The sequence below is a fragment of the Miscanthus floridulus genome, chromosome 17 (genome assembly GCF_019320115.1).
Source record: "Miscanthus floridulus cultivar M001 chromosome 17, ASM1932011v1, whole genome shotgun sequence".
NCBI classification, from domain to species: Eukaryota; Viridiplantae; Streptophyta; class Magnoliopsida; order Poales; family Poaceae; genus Miscanthus; species Miscanthus floridulus.
Window position 1 is genome coordinate 108,119,337 of NC_089596.1, and position 15,065 is coordinate 108,134,401.

The following is a 15,065-nucleotide window of genomic DNA, read 5'->3' on the forward strand; positions in this document are numbered from 1 at the left end:
TACTTAAATAATAGGGTTAATTAGATCTATGTCATTATAACTTCTTCATTTCTGAAGAACGCCATTACTATTCGTCTATTTTGAAGCATGCCATTACAATTCTTCGTTTTTCACAAATATGTCACAGAATACGTATGGACACGCCCTGGGCTCAGCTGCAGCGTATACAAAGACGTATACTTCATCACCCATGTCACCGACACACGGGCCCCACATGCCATCTTCTTCTTCCTCCTCTCCCTCTCCATCCCGACGCAGCCACGGCCATAGCGAGCAGCAGCAGCACGCCGGTAGCCCGCGAGCAGCAGCAGCAGCACGCCGAGCAGCGCCGCAGGCGAGCAAGCGGGCGAGCAGCAGTGCGTCGGACTGGGCTGGGGGCGGGGAAGGGGTCGTGCCTAGTGGAGCTCGCGGGGACGGGGATGGGACCGCGCCTGCTGGAGCTCGCGGGCATGGGGATGGGGTTGCGCCTGCTGGATCTCGCGGGGACGGGGTCGCTGCAGCGCGCAGGGACGGGGCCACGCCAGCCGGAGCCGGGGATCGGGAGCCCGCGGTCGACCTGCACCGGATCCGGTGGAGCCCGCGGTCGCGCGCGGCCATGGAGGCACTTGTGAAGCTCGACCTGCGCCGGATTCATGGAGGAGGAGATGTGCCGGGCGCCAGCCATGGAGGTACTCGTGAAGCCCAACCGACGCCGTATCCATGGAGGAGGAGGTCCGCCGGACGCCGGCCATGGAGGAGGAGGCACCCGCCGCCGAGGAAGGCCAGCAGCATGCCGAGCTGCAGCAGCAGCACGCCGAGCAGCGGTGCGCGGGGTCACGACAGCGGCTCGTCGGCTCGCCTGCAAGCCCGCAGCCACCGCCGCCGGCAGCACCCGCCGTGGCCGCGTCGGGATGGAGAGAGAGACGAGGAGAGGAAGAAGAAGATGACATGTGGGGCCCGCGTGTCAGTGACAGGGGAGATGAAGTATACGTCTTCGTATACTCCTGCAGCTAGGCCCAGACTGTGTCCATACGTATTCAGTGGCATTTTTGTGGGAAACGAAGAATTATAATCGCATGCTCCAAAATAGACAAATAGTAATGGCGCTCTTCAGAAACGAAGAAGTTATAATGGCATAGATCCAATTAACCCATAATAATACATGCGCAATAGCTGGAGTAGCTTAGTTGGTTCGAAGGTCGGAGGTTCAAGCCCTCCCTCTATCGTTCTTTTTCTCTTTTTTTATGTTTTTCTATTTCCTGGATTCTCTCCTTTCTCTTTGTTTATTTTTAAGTTTCTTTCTTTTTCCTACCTTTTTTTATGTTTTTTCTATTTCCTGGATATCCTCCTTTCTCTTTGTTTATTTTTAAGTCCTGTCTCTTTGTTTATTTTTAAGTTTCTTTCTTTTTCCTACCTTTTTTTTATGTTTTTTCTATTTCCTGGATTCCCTCCTTTCTCTTTGTTTATTTTTAAGTTTCTTTCTTTTTCCTACCTTTTTTATGTTTTTTCTATTTCCTGCATTCCCTCCTTTCTCTTTGTTTATTTTTAAGTTACTTTCTTTTTCCTATATTGTTCATTTTTAGTGCATGTTTATTTTTTATGTTTTCTATTTCCTAGATTCCCTCCTTTCTCTTTGTTTATTTTTAAGTTATGTTCTTTTTCCTATTTTTTCATTTTTAGTGCATGTTTATTTTTTACATTATTTTCATTTTTCTATTAATGGTGTTGGATGCATTTTCTTGTTAGTGACTATTTTTTCATATTTTGAGTTTCCCCTTTCCTTCTTTCTTAATTTTCAAAAATTATTTTTGGTTTCCTGTGTTTCCTCCTTTATCCTCCTTGTGGTTAGTGCAAGTTGTTGTCTTTTCCTACTAGATGGTGTTGAAGGTAGGCTCTTTTAAGTACATGTTTTCCATTTTTTCCCTTTCCTCTTCCTCTTTCTTTACATGCAATAAGATTTATTGTTACGCTGTGCTCATGGTGTAATGAGCTAGCTATTTTTTTATTTAATTAGACTACTCGATCTAACCTTAAATCAAATAAATTCTAACACTCAAAATAAATGCTAGTGTAATAAATGATTAATCTCGTATGAGAAATTCATGAGAGATTGACTCAACATAAATGAGTGGTTATTGTGTGCACCTGTCGGGTATCGATATTATGGATACCCAAACCAAGGAAGTTAGCACCCACGCTAACTTTTCCGGATGGCTCGAGATGTATTAAAAGGTCTCGCTCGACCCCAAGGTCGCGAGCTCTGTCTCGTTCGACCTCGAGGTCGCGGGTTTCATCTCGCCCGCCCCCTTAGGTGCGGTCTCCGTCTTGCCCGACCTCGAGGCCGCAGGCTCCAACTCGCCTGACCCAAGGGACATGGTTTCCGTCTCGCCCGAGGTCGAGGGTTCCGTCTCGCCCGACCTCGAGGTTGTGGGTTCCGTCTCATCCGATGGGGACCCATACCGTAGTCAACCACTCCAGGTCCAAGCGTATGGGCCCTGGGTCAAAACTCTGACGCTAGGGAAGAGGCTGGCATGCCTCGATGTAACCTATGGCCACGATGGACCATGCCTGGGATTCACATCAAGAACAGTATCGGGCGTGCCGATGTTGTTCTGCCTAATCCTCGTACAAACGCTGACAGGCGCGTCAGTTCACCACGACATCCGTCGGGACGGAGTGGAACGCCATTGAAAGCATCTAGGCCCCTAGTTGGGTTTCGGTGATTAATGACAATACAAGATTACTGTGACTAACGTGTGTTTTGCAGATGCAACTAAGTTAGGTCATGGTAATGGCAATTGATTGGGCAATCATTGTTGTCATGCCCCTACGATGGAAATCGTTTCAGTTTTCAAAGGATGGACGACAAGGTTAAGGATGGACTAGTTTTAAGTGTCGTTTGGAGTTGAAGAGACACTTATAGTAGTTTAGGACTTTGTTTTTCCTTTGGCTATACTATTAAGGGGGGGGTATGGATGGGTAGCTTGACTTAGGTGAGTCTAGTGGGTTAGGTGTGGTGCACACTTGCTAAATCTAGCACTAGGTAGCTCCTAAAAAGCCCTTAGATCAATTGGAGCAAACTTCATACACATATGATTGCGAGTTGGAAGTGAATGGAGGGTCAAATGCTAACCAAACGCTGGTTCTAGTGTGACCGGACGCTAGCACAGTGTCCGGTCAGTTCATTTGATCAAGGTGAAGTCGTTTGGATGCGACCGGACGCTAAGAGGTGAGTGATCGGACGCTGGGTGCCAGAGTTTGGTCAACTCCAGTAAGGTTTCAGAGAGGGAGAATCCTGATCGGACGTGTTCGGTCAGTGCTGACCGGACACTGGTCAGGTTCTAGCTACTGACCGGACATTGAGCAGCAAAGTGACCGGACGCTGGGGTTCGAGAGTCTGGTTAACATCAGTAAGGTTCCAAAGAGCAGTTTTTGTGACCGGATGCGTCTGGTCAGTGCTGACCGGACGCTGATCAGTGTTCGGTCACAACTTAAACTACTGAGTGGCAGGTGAACTGACCGGAGCATCCGGTCAACTTGATCGGAGCGTTCAGGCACCCCGTAGAGGCACATAACGGTTTATTTTGAATGAGTGGTTATAAATACTTCCTCTATTCACTCAAGGGATCACTTTTGCTCATTCCAACAGCTGAGAAACACCCTTGAGAGTGCTAAGAAGAGCAAGGTCCTAGTGAGGTGATTGAGATTTGAGAATCCAAGAGAGAGTCCTCATTAGTGAAAGCAAGAGTAGCAAAGTGTGCATCCACCCTTCTCATTAGTCTTGTCATGGTCAAGTGAGAGTTCGTGCTTGTTACTCTTGGTGATCTCCATCACCTAGACAGTTTGGTGGTGATTAGGAGCTTGGTGATCATCCAATGGAGCTTGTGGATGATCCAATTCAAGTTGTGAGTGGTTGTGGGTGATTCACCATGACGGAGTGTCAAAGAATAAACCCATAGAGAGCACTTGATCCTTGCGTGGATCAAGGGGGAGCTACACCCTTGCACTGGTGCTCCAACGAGGACTAGTGGGGAGTGGCGACTCTCCGATACCTCGGCAAAACATCGTCGTGTTCCTCCTTCTCTCTTTACTTTGAGCAATTCAATTCTTGTCTTTACATTCATAGAATTGCCATGCTAGAGTAGGATTGGAACTTAGGTTGCAAGACTTTTTATGTGGTAGAACATTAGAAACACTTTCTAGGCACAAGGGGTGAAGTGGGCTAACCATAGGGTTTAATTATTGCAAAGAAATTTAGAATTAGCCCAATTCACCCTCCTCTTGGGCGTCTTGATCCTTTCAATTGGTATTAGAGCCTCGTGCTCATGTTTTTAGGCTTAACCGCCTAGAGAAAGATGTCTCACAGGGATGGACCTCCTCCTATCTTTGAGGGGAATGATTTTCCTTATTGGAAAATCCGCATGGATGCGTATTTAGAAGCTCTAGATGTTGGAATACTTAGAGCCGCCTCACAAGGATTCCCAAAACCTCAGGATCCCATGCACCTTCAAGATGATGAAGTGAACTATGAGAAATGGAATGCAAAGGCTCAAAACACCATCTTTAGAGGCCTTTACAAAGATGTGTTTAACCGAATGAGGAACCACAAGGATGCCCATGCACTATGGTCAGACATTTGTGCGCTCTATGAGGGAACTAAGAGCGAGCGTGAGGAAAGCTATCATCTTGTTATGAAAAAGCTTAATTCTTTTGAGATGCTTCCTAAAGAAAGTGCTAATGAAATGTACTCATGCTTGAATGTTCTTGTAGAGGAAGTCAATGGGCTTGGACTCACTCAAATGCAACCATCCGATGTTGTAAGAAAGATCTTGAGTGTCCTCCCCATTGATAAATATGGACATATTGTGACCGTGCTTCATCAAGGTGATCTTTCCACCACTACACCAACACAAATATTAGGAAAGATCAATGCTCATGAGATGTACATGCACATCACACCACAAGATGGCTCATCCTCTACTAAGAAGAAAGAAAAAGACTTAGCATTCAAAGCTAGCCAAGAGAAGGGCAAAGCAAGAATTGAGTATGAAAGCTCAAGTGATGATGAAGTTGATGATGCGAGTCTTGCTCTCATGGTGAGAAGATCCGCCAAGATGCTAAAGAAGCTCAACAAGAGTGGCATCGAGTTTGATGGGAAGAAAAAGAAGTTCTTCACTAGCACAAGAAGGAAGCCAATCTTCGAGATGGATTGCTACAATTGTGGAGAACTTGGTCATCTAGCACATCAATGTACCAAGCCCAAGAAAGACAAGTACAAGGGCAATAAAGATGACTCAGGTAATAAAGATGAAGATGAGAAGAAGAAAAACAAGACATACAAGAAGAAGGATGGGAAGACTAGAGCAAAGAATGATAAGCTAGAAGCTAAGAATAATTCTCTTTTAGCTAAATGTGGTATAGCGGAAAAGGCTAGTGTTGAGCTTAGAGAAGTAAATGGTGCTATGTCATCCAAACTCAAGGAGCTCAAATCTTCTAAGAAAGAGCTTAAAGATAAACATGATAAACTTGAGAGGATACACATTGAGCTCATCACTAGCCATAATATGCTAAAAGAAGAATATACAACTCTCAAGATCAATCATGATAATCTTGTTATTGCTCAAGAATTTTTATCCAATGAGCCACATGATGCTACTAACAATGTTGTTAAGATTGATATAACTACATCATGTGATGACTTAATTGTTGAGAGCATTGAGCAAGGATCTAGTGGTAAAGGCAAGCATGTGGTTGAAACCAATAACTATGATGAGTATATCAAGCTCAAGCAAGATAATGAAAAGCTCAAGAAAGATCTTGAAGAGCTCAAAACCACCAACACTATAGTGCTAGAAACTCTTGATCATGATGATGATTTGATTCTTAAGAATGAGAAGCTCAAAGAAGAAAACAAGAAACTCAAGGAAGAGAAAAATAATGATGCACTCAAGGAAGAGAACAAGAAGCTCAAGTTGGAGAAAGAGCATCTCAAGATTGGATTGAGCAAGTTCACAAGAGGCAAGCATCTTCAAAGTGAGCTACTAATGAACACCATCATGAAGATGGATAGAAGTGGCATTGGGTATTTGGCAAACCAAGAGAAGAAGGCTCAAGCTCAACAACAACAACACAAGTCAAAGCCAAAGCCAAAGAGATGTTTTGAGTGTGGACAAGAAGGCCACTTTGCCCATGAGTGTCAAACTCCACCACCACAACCCTTGCCCAAGGATGCTAGACCCTTTGCTTTCAATGCTCATTACATGTTTAGAAATGACTCTAGTGGAAAGATGAAAGTTATGTTCTTAGGACCTCCCAACAAGAATAGACCTAAGAAAATATGGGTAGCAAAGTCACTTGTTGAGAAGGTGATGGGCCCTCAACAAGTTTGGGTTCCTAAAGCTTGATCTCTTGTGTTTAGGTGAACTATAAGACCGATGGAAGTCATTGGGTAATTGATAGTGGTTGCACACAACATATGACCGGTGATCCTCGTATGTTCACCTCACTAGATGAAGAAGTAGATGGACAAGAAAGAATCATATTTGGAGATAATTCAAAGGGCAAGGTTAAAGGATTGGGCAAAGTGGCAATATCAAATGATCATTCAATCTCAAATGTGTTGTATGTTGCTTCATTGAGTTTCAACTTGCTATCCGTTGGACAATTATGTGATCTTGGCTTTCAATGCCTATTTACCGAGAAGGAAGTGGCTGTATCCAAGAAAGATGATGATCAAGTGATATTCAAGGGATTTAGATACAATAACCTATATCTAGTGGACTTCACCTTCAAAGATGCTAATTTGAAGACTTGCCTATTCACCAAAACAATACTTGGGTGGCTATGGCATAGAAGACTTGCTCATGTTGGGATGAGCTCACTCAAGAAGCTAATAAAGAATGAATTGATGAGAGGGTTGAAGGATGTTAAGTTTGAGAAGGGCAAGCTTTGTAGTCCATGTCAAGCCAACAAATAAGTTGCAAACACTCATCCTACAAAAGCTTTCATGTCAACCACAAGAGTGCTAGAGCTCCTTCACATGGACTTATTTGGACCAACAATATACAAGAGTTTGGGAGGAAATCTTTTTTGTCTTGTGATTGTTGATGACTACACAAGATACACATGGGTGTTCTTCCTTTATGACAAATCCGAAGTTGCATCATGCTTCAAAAAGTTTGCCAAGAGAGCACAAAATAAGTTTGAAGTGAAGCTCAAGAAGATTAGAAGCGACAATGAGAAAGAATTTGACAACACAAATATTGAAGCCTATTGTGATGAAGTTGGGATCAAGCATGAGGTCTCCGCAACATATACTCCTTGATAAAATGGTGTAGTTGAGAGAAAGAACTGGACATTGATCACACTAGCAAGAACAATGCTTGATGAGTACAACACTCCTGAAGCTCTTTGGGCAGAAGCTATCAACATCGCATGCTATGCATCCAACTGCCTATTCCTTCAAAAGTTTCTTGGTAGGACACCTTATGAGTTGCTCAATGGGAAGAAGCCAGACGTCTCTTTCTTTAGGGTGTTTGGTTGCAAATGCTACATCTACAAGAAGCGGCAACACCTAGGGAAGTTTCAAAGATGTTGTGATATTGGCTTTCTTATTGGTTACTCATCAAAGTCCAAAGCATATACAGTATTTAATCATGCCACCGGCTTGGTTGAAGAAACATATGATGTGGAATTTGATGAATCTAACGGCTCCCAAGGAGCACTTGAGAAACTTGATGATGTAGGTGATGAACCATTGAGGAAGGCTATGAAGAACATTCCGGTTGGAGACATCAAGCCACAAGATGATGAATATGATGTACAAGTGATTACCTTCTTCATCAAATGTGCCACAAGATGGTGATAAAGATGGGAGAGTAGAAAATGAATACACTCATATCTCCCATGAGCAAATGGTGGTACAAGCACAAGATGTTGATGCTCCACAACCTCCCCCTCAAGTGGTTGATAGAAGAAATTCACCTCTACTACAAGCTCATCCATAAGATCTCATCATAGGGAGTCCATCAAAGGGAGTAGTGACTCACTCTCAAAAGATTGCTTTGTTTATTGAACATCACTATTTTGTCTCTTGTTTTGAGCCTACTAAAATAGAAGAAGCTCTTCAAGATCTGGATTGGATAAATGCCATGCATGAAGAGTTGAGCAACTTCACCCGCAATGAAGTTTGGACTCTTGAAGAGCGACCACAAGGTGTAAGAGTCATTGGAACAAAGTGGGTGTTCCATAACAAGCAAGATGATCAAGGAGTTGTTGTGACGAACAAGGCAAGACTAGTTGCAAAGGGGTTCTCTCAAGTTGAAGGGTTGGATTTTGGAGAGACCTTTGCACCGGTTGCAAGACTAGAAGCCATTTGTATCCTCCTTGCATATGCATCACATCATGAAATGAAACTATATCAAATGGATGTGAAAAGTGCATTTTTAAATGGCTTTATTAATGAACAAGTCTATGTTGATCAACCTCCCGGGTTTAAAGACCCTAGATATCCTAATCATGTTTATAGGTTGTCCAAGGCGCTATATGGGCTTAAGCAAGCCCAAGAGCTTGGTATGAGCGTCTTCGGGACTTCCTCATTAAGAAGGACTTCACCATTGGGAAGGTCGACACCACACTATTCACCAAGAAGCTTGATGGATATATCTTCATTTGTCAAGTGTATGTTGATGATATCATATTTGGATCATCAAATGAAAATTCTTGCAAAGAGTTTGGTGAATTGATGTCGAAGGAGTTCGAGATGTCAATGATTGGAGAGCTTACATTCTTTTTTGGTTTTCAAGTCAAGCAAATGAGAGAAGGGATTTTCATCTCTCAAGAGAAATATACCAAGGATCTTCTCAAGAGGTTCAAAATGGATGAATGTAAGCCAATCAAGACACCAATGCCAACTAATGGACATCTTGACCTAGATAAGAGAGGTAACACAGTTGATCAAACTCTCTACCGCTCTATGATTGGTAGCTTATTATATTTAACCGCATATAGGCCCGACATCATGTTTAGTGTGTGTATGTGTGCTAGATTTCAAGCTAATCCTAAAGAAACACATTTGATTGCCGTTAAAAGAATCCTTAGGTATCTTAAGCACACACCAAGCATTGGCCTTTGGTATCCCAAAGGAGCTATATTCGAATTGGTTGGCTATTCCGATTCGGATTATGCCGGTGAAAGGGTCAAGATGGCGACTAGAGGGGGGTGAATAGTCCTTTTTAAAATTAATCGCGTCAGCTAACCGAAACAAGTGCGGAATTAAAACTATCGGTCTAGCCAAGACTACACCCCTCTGTCTATGTTCTCTAGCACTTTTCAAAGATACTAATTAAGCAACTAAGGTGCAGGGCTAGCTAGAGCTCTCCTAACCAATTCTAGGAGCAAGGTCATGCAAACCTATGCAACTAGTACTTTAAGCAACAAGAGAGCTCCTACACATGCTAGTAAGCAAAAGCACAAAGCCACCTAAGCTCACTAACAATGCTCAATAACAAGGCAACTAATGCCAAATTAGAGAGCGCAATTACTTAGCAACACAAACTAAGCAATGTGACTAACAAGGTTACACAAACTAAATTAGCCATGCAAGGGAGCTACTTCTATGCTACACAAGCAAGAAGGTAACTAGCAAGCTACACAAGCTAACTAATTATAAAAGCAACAACACAAGCTCAATGTATATGAAAGTAATCGCAAGCTTGTGTAACGGGGATGCAAACCGACAGGAAGAACAAGGTTGACACGATGATTTTTCTCCCGAGGTTCACGTGTTTGCCAACACGCTAGTCCCCGTTGTGTCGACCACTCACTTGGTGGTTCGGCGGCTAATTGGCATCACCCACCAAGCCTACATGTCGGGCGCCGCAAGAACCTACCCCAGAAGTGAGGGTAGCTCAATGACACGCTTTACTAAAGTTGCTCTTCGCGGCTCCCGTGGGGCGAGCACAATGCCCCTCACAAAGCACTTCTCCGGAGCGCCGCACAAGCTTCTTGCGGGCTTCAATGGAGACCACTACCAAGCCGTCTAGGAGGTGGCAACCTCCAAGAGTAACAAACACCACCAGCTTACAACTCGATCACCTAGTGCCACTTGATGCAACCTCATGATGCAATCGCACTAGAATCACTCACTCACACAATCGGATGATCACTATCAAGTATGTGTGAGATGGAGGGCTCCCAAGCACTACCACACAAGCCACCAAGGCTCTAGTGTGCTCTACTCATCCAAGCTCCTAGCCAAAGGCCAACCACGACTTCTATTTATAGCCCCATGGGCTAAACTAGCCATTACCCCTTCACTGGGTGTTTTTTGGGTCGACCGGACGCAGCACCGGACGCACCGATTGAGAATACCAGACGTGTCCGGTCGCTATACCGGACATGTCCGGTAGCTACCAGACAGCCACGTGTCCCACTGTTGCCTCCAATGGCTCTCTAACAAGACGACCGGACGCTCAGCACGAAATGACCGGACGCTCAGCCGCTGCGTCCGGTCGAGTCCAGTAAGCCTCCAGGGCCAACTGGACGCGATAGTTAGAAACTGATCGGATGCTGAGCCTCAACGTCTGGTCGAGTATAGTAAGCTCCCACGGATGACCAGATGCGTCCGGTCACACCGGACCGGACACTACTAGCGTCCGATCAACTATTCCACCGAACACCGATTTTGCTGATTCGTCCGGTGTGGCGACCGGGCGCGTCCGGTCGCACTTTGCAGTCTAGTCCTAAGCCACATACTGGACGTGTCCGATCTCCATACCGGACGTGTCCAGTCACTCTATGACCAGCGTGACTAACTCGTTTTCAACTCTATCTTATTCACCCTTGCTCAAATGTGCCAACCACCAAGTGTATCACCTTGTGCACATGTGTTAGCATATTTTCACAAACATTTTCAAGGGTGTTAGCCACTCAACTTGCCACGCCACTCGATCCTAGCGATGATGCAAAGTTAGATCACTCGAGTGGCACTAGATAACCGGTATGCAAACAAGTTTGCCCCTCTTGATAGTATGGCCATCTATCCTAAACCCGGTCATCACCTTCTTTACACACCTATGACCGGTGAAATAAAATGCCCTAGGTTATACCTTTTCCTTGCGTATTTCATTCCATCTCCAATGTTGATGCAACACATGCACCAACATGATCAACAATGATATGATCCATTTCATATCATCATGTGATCATATTGGTTCATCGATCTTGACATCACTTGCTTTTCACCGTTGCCTTCGTCCATCAGCGCCAAGTCTTGCTCAAGCTTCACCGCCACGCGGTCCATCGCTCCAAAGCCTCCGACTTGCCCTTCACGCTTGCAACTGGTCCATCAAGCCAAGTCTTGTCTTGATCTTCTCCACCTTGATCACATAACTCAATGTCATGTCTCATGTGCAATGAGCTCCTTCATCATCACATGTGTGAGCTTTGCAACATCTCCAAGCCATTTTCACCTTCATGGCATATGTTGCTCACACATATGTACCTGTGGACTAATCACCTATGTATCTCATAGAAACACAATTAGTCCACCTAGGTTGTCACTCAATTACCAAAACCACACAAGGACCTTTCAATCTTCCCCTTTTTGATAATTGATGACAACTCTACAAAGATATAGAAATTAAGCTCTTTTGGATTCATGTTGCTTGCCCAAGCAATTTTACCATGTGAAAATAATTTTGGACAAGTACCATAAACCAGAGATGGTAGTATTAGCTCCCCCTACATATGTGCTAGAGTGTTTGATTTGAAGGTCGCGCATATGCATAGATTCAAATTGTGGGAGAGTAATTACTACAAAATAATGCTAAGGTGTATAGAATAAACCTTTGAAGTGTGATACCAATCAGAGTTGCACCTTTAAGTTCATCCTTAGCACCATGGTTAGCTAGATATCACTTGGAAATAAAAGCACTAGATACCTTGTGAGATCAACATTAAAAGCAAGGTACTAGCATTACTTGAAAAGCATACCAAGTATCTAGCTATCATCCTGTGCATGCTAGTTATCAAATCATCATTCAAGTTCTACAACTAGCATACACCACACAAGCATGCATAATGAATTTGAAAGCTTATGCAATGCAAGCAAGCACATGAATATGCACATATCAAATGCAATCAATCAAAGTTCATGGGCTTGCCCCCCTACTTGTGTGCTTCTCTTGTCCAAGAATTTTGATCCATCTATTTTCTTCAATGTTTCTCCCTCTTTGTCCATGTCCATGTCCAACCTCTACTTCTTTGAGCTTTTATATCTTATCTCCCCCTTGTACAATCTTAATCTCAAAGCTTTCATATCTTTGTACAATCTCTCCCCCTTTGTCATCAATTTTCATAAAAGGTGTGCTTCTCATTGATGCAAAGGTATGCATTTGGGGTAGATGGTTGAGGCTTGAATCTTGCATTTTTTATGGACATCATTTGATCGTTGGAATGACACCACTTGTAGATACCACTTGTAACTCATACCACTTGTATCTTGTGTAAGGCTTCTTGAGATACCACATATAGGATCTTTGATCTTGATACCAATTTGTGTGACACCTCTCCCTATGTGATAGCATGGGTCATCCATTTGATACACTTGAGCTCTTGTAGGTGAGGGATGCATTCTTCATTTGATGATCACTTAAAGTTGAGGATCACTTGTGGAACCATTTTCTTGCATGATTGATATTATGTGTAGATGTGATATCACTTGAAAGAATCTTCTAGTATGGAACCACTTGTTGGATTTTTCAATAAAAATCATTTCTTGAATATTTGCTATCTTCATGAGTACCACTTATAGGATATCACTTGTGAGTTGATCTAGACATCATTTGTAGATTCTTGATAAAAAAACTTGAGTCTAGATACCATTTGAAACAAACAAACTAGATATCCATTTGCATTATTGTCTTGTGCTTGTACTCTTATCACTATCATGAGCTTCTATGATTGACTTAAACTAAATTGATTTGCCTAAGCTTCCAAGTCCGGTTTGAACCAATGACAAGCTTCTTCACACCTCTTGTAAGGGTTATCTTGTCAATGTTGTACTTGTCACTTGTTAGCAATCCAAATTAAGTCAAGTAATTGGGTTCACTAGCTCATGAACAAATTCATATACTAACCACTAGATCAAGTAATCATTCAAACAATAGTGATAGGCTATGAATTTAAGCATTTCATTTGTTATGCATTATCCTATGAAGCATGTACTATATGCACTAACCGCATACTAGTAAGGGATGAAATGATCATGCACATTACAATGATACCTTTGCTATGTTGGAGTAGAGGATAGTCACATAGATTCCAATTCATTACTCCAATAGCAATGTGAAGTCCAATTATAAGCTTGGTGAAGACCAATAGATACCATGTTGAATTTCATTCTTCACCCATATAAAATGAATACCACTTATGATCAAGTGCACTTTCTTGTTGTGGTTGGCTTACTTTATCTTTTGATCTTTGCTTGCATGAGAGCATCAATTTGAGAATACTACTTGAATTATCATGACTAGCTTTCTTTTGGGTGTTGCTTGCATTTCTTGATCAACCCTTTTGATTGCTTAAACTAAGCATCTCAAATGTTCCTCGGATCACCACTTCTATGTTAGCCTTCCAAGTACCACACTTGGTTCACCTACACATAGGCGGCAAGCCCCTACACTAGGGAGAAGTGACCTCTCTCCAAGAATCATTCTTCATACTCACTTGAAATGACTTGATTCATTGATCCAAGTGATGGACTTAACTTGATGAGTGACCTTGATTCCTTCTTTAAGTCCTTTTCTTTCTACTTGTTTAAGTCCTTTTATTTCTACCAAATGATCTCCAATCATATCTAGAACTTAAACTATATCTTCATCTTAAGTTTGATCTTGATCTTTCAATTTGAGTACCGAATATGTGCAAAGTACACTCCACAATCAAATAGCCTTGTACTCTTTGCTTGTCATGCTTCTAGATCATCTCAAAAACCAAACTTAGGTACCTCAAACACTTGTAAACATGTTTCCAACTTGAGGACCTTTCAATCAAAGTGACTCTAGATCAATCCAACATTTGTCACTTTTCTGACAGATTTTGTACCCTTCAAAGAAATAAGCATATCTTCCAAAGTACAAATCCAAATACCACAAAATTTGGTGGAGATGTTCTTTACTAAGTTATCTAGCAGCTGTAAAAATTTGAGCTTTATTTGACTTCTATATTGCTACTAGATTTTAATTCTTCCACCACTGCTACATGCTGAAAACTGCTGCACTATAGCTGACAAGATCCACTCCAAAACCAAAGCATTTCTTATCCAATCCTTATGAAAGTTGTACAGCATCTTATACCATAAGTGTAGAGCATGTACACCAATTTTTATGCCAATCCAATAAGTGTTGATTACTCAAACATGGCTAAGATCACAGCTAGCTCAGATTCTCAATTATAGGACAGATTTCAACAATTGAGCTATACTTCATCAAATATGAATCAAACTTGAAACTAACTTGTTTGAATATTTCCATAAGACATAAATCCATTCAATCCACTTTCTAAATGTCATCTTATGAACTTATCCAACACAAATCAATCCAAACTTGACTACTAAATTAATTTATCCATTCAAACATCTCATAGCAAGCAACATTGCATATTTATCCAATTCAATCAAGTCATATGCATCCAAATGAAATGATCAACAAGAGATATACCTTGGTTGGCTCACGATCATCCAATTAGCAAGCTTCAACTCAAATATTTGCAAGCCATCAAATAATCCAATAAATCACCACAACTTGAATATGACACTTGTATGTTGTAGCACTTGGACTTCACTCAATTTTCACTTAGCATTGGGTTGGATATGCACTAAGCTTCAATGCTTGATTCAACAGATGATGATTAATATGAAAACAATTTGAATCAAGCCTCCAATGCCATGGTACCTACACACATTCATCCACTTTTTGATGGTACCCAAATAATTTTGGGTCCTCTCAAGTTAGGAGCAACATACTTAGGCGATGCCTGAGTATGAGTAGCGGGATGTTTTACAATAGCAACCATAGAGGTACCAT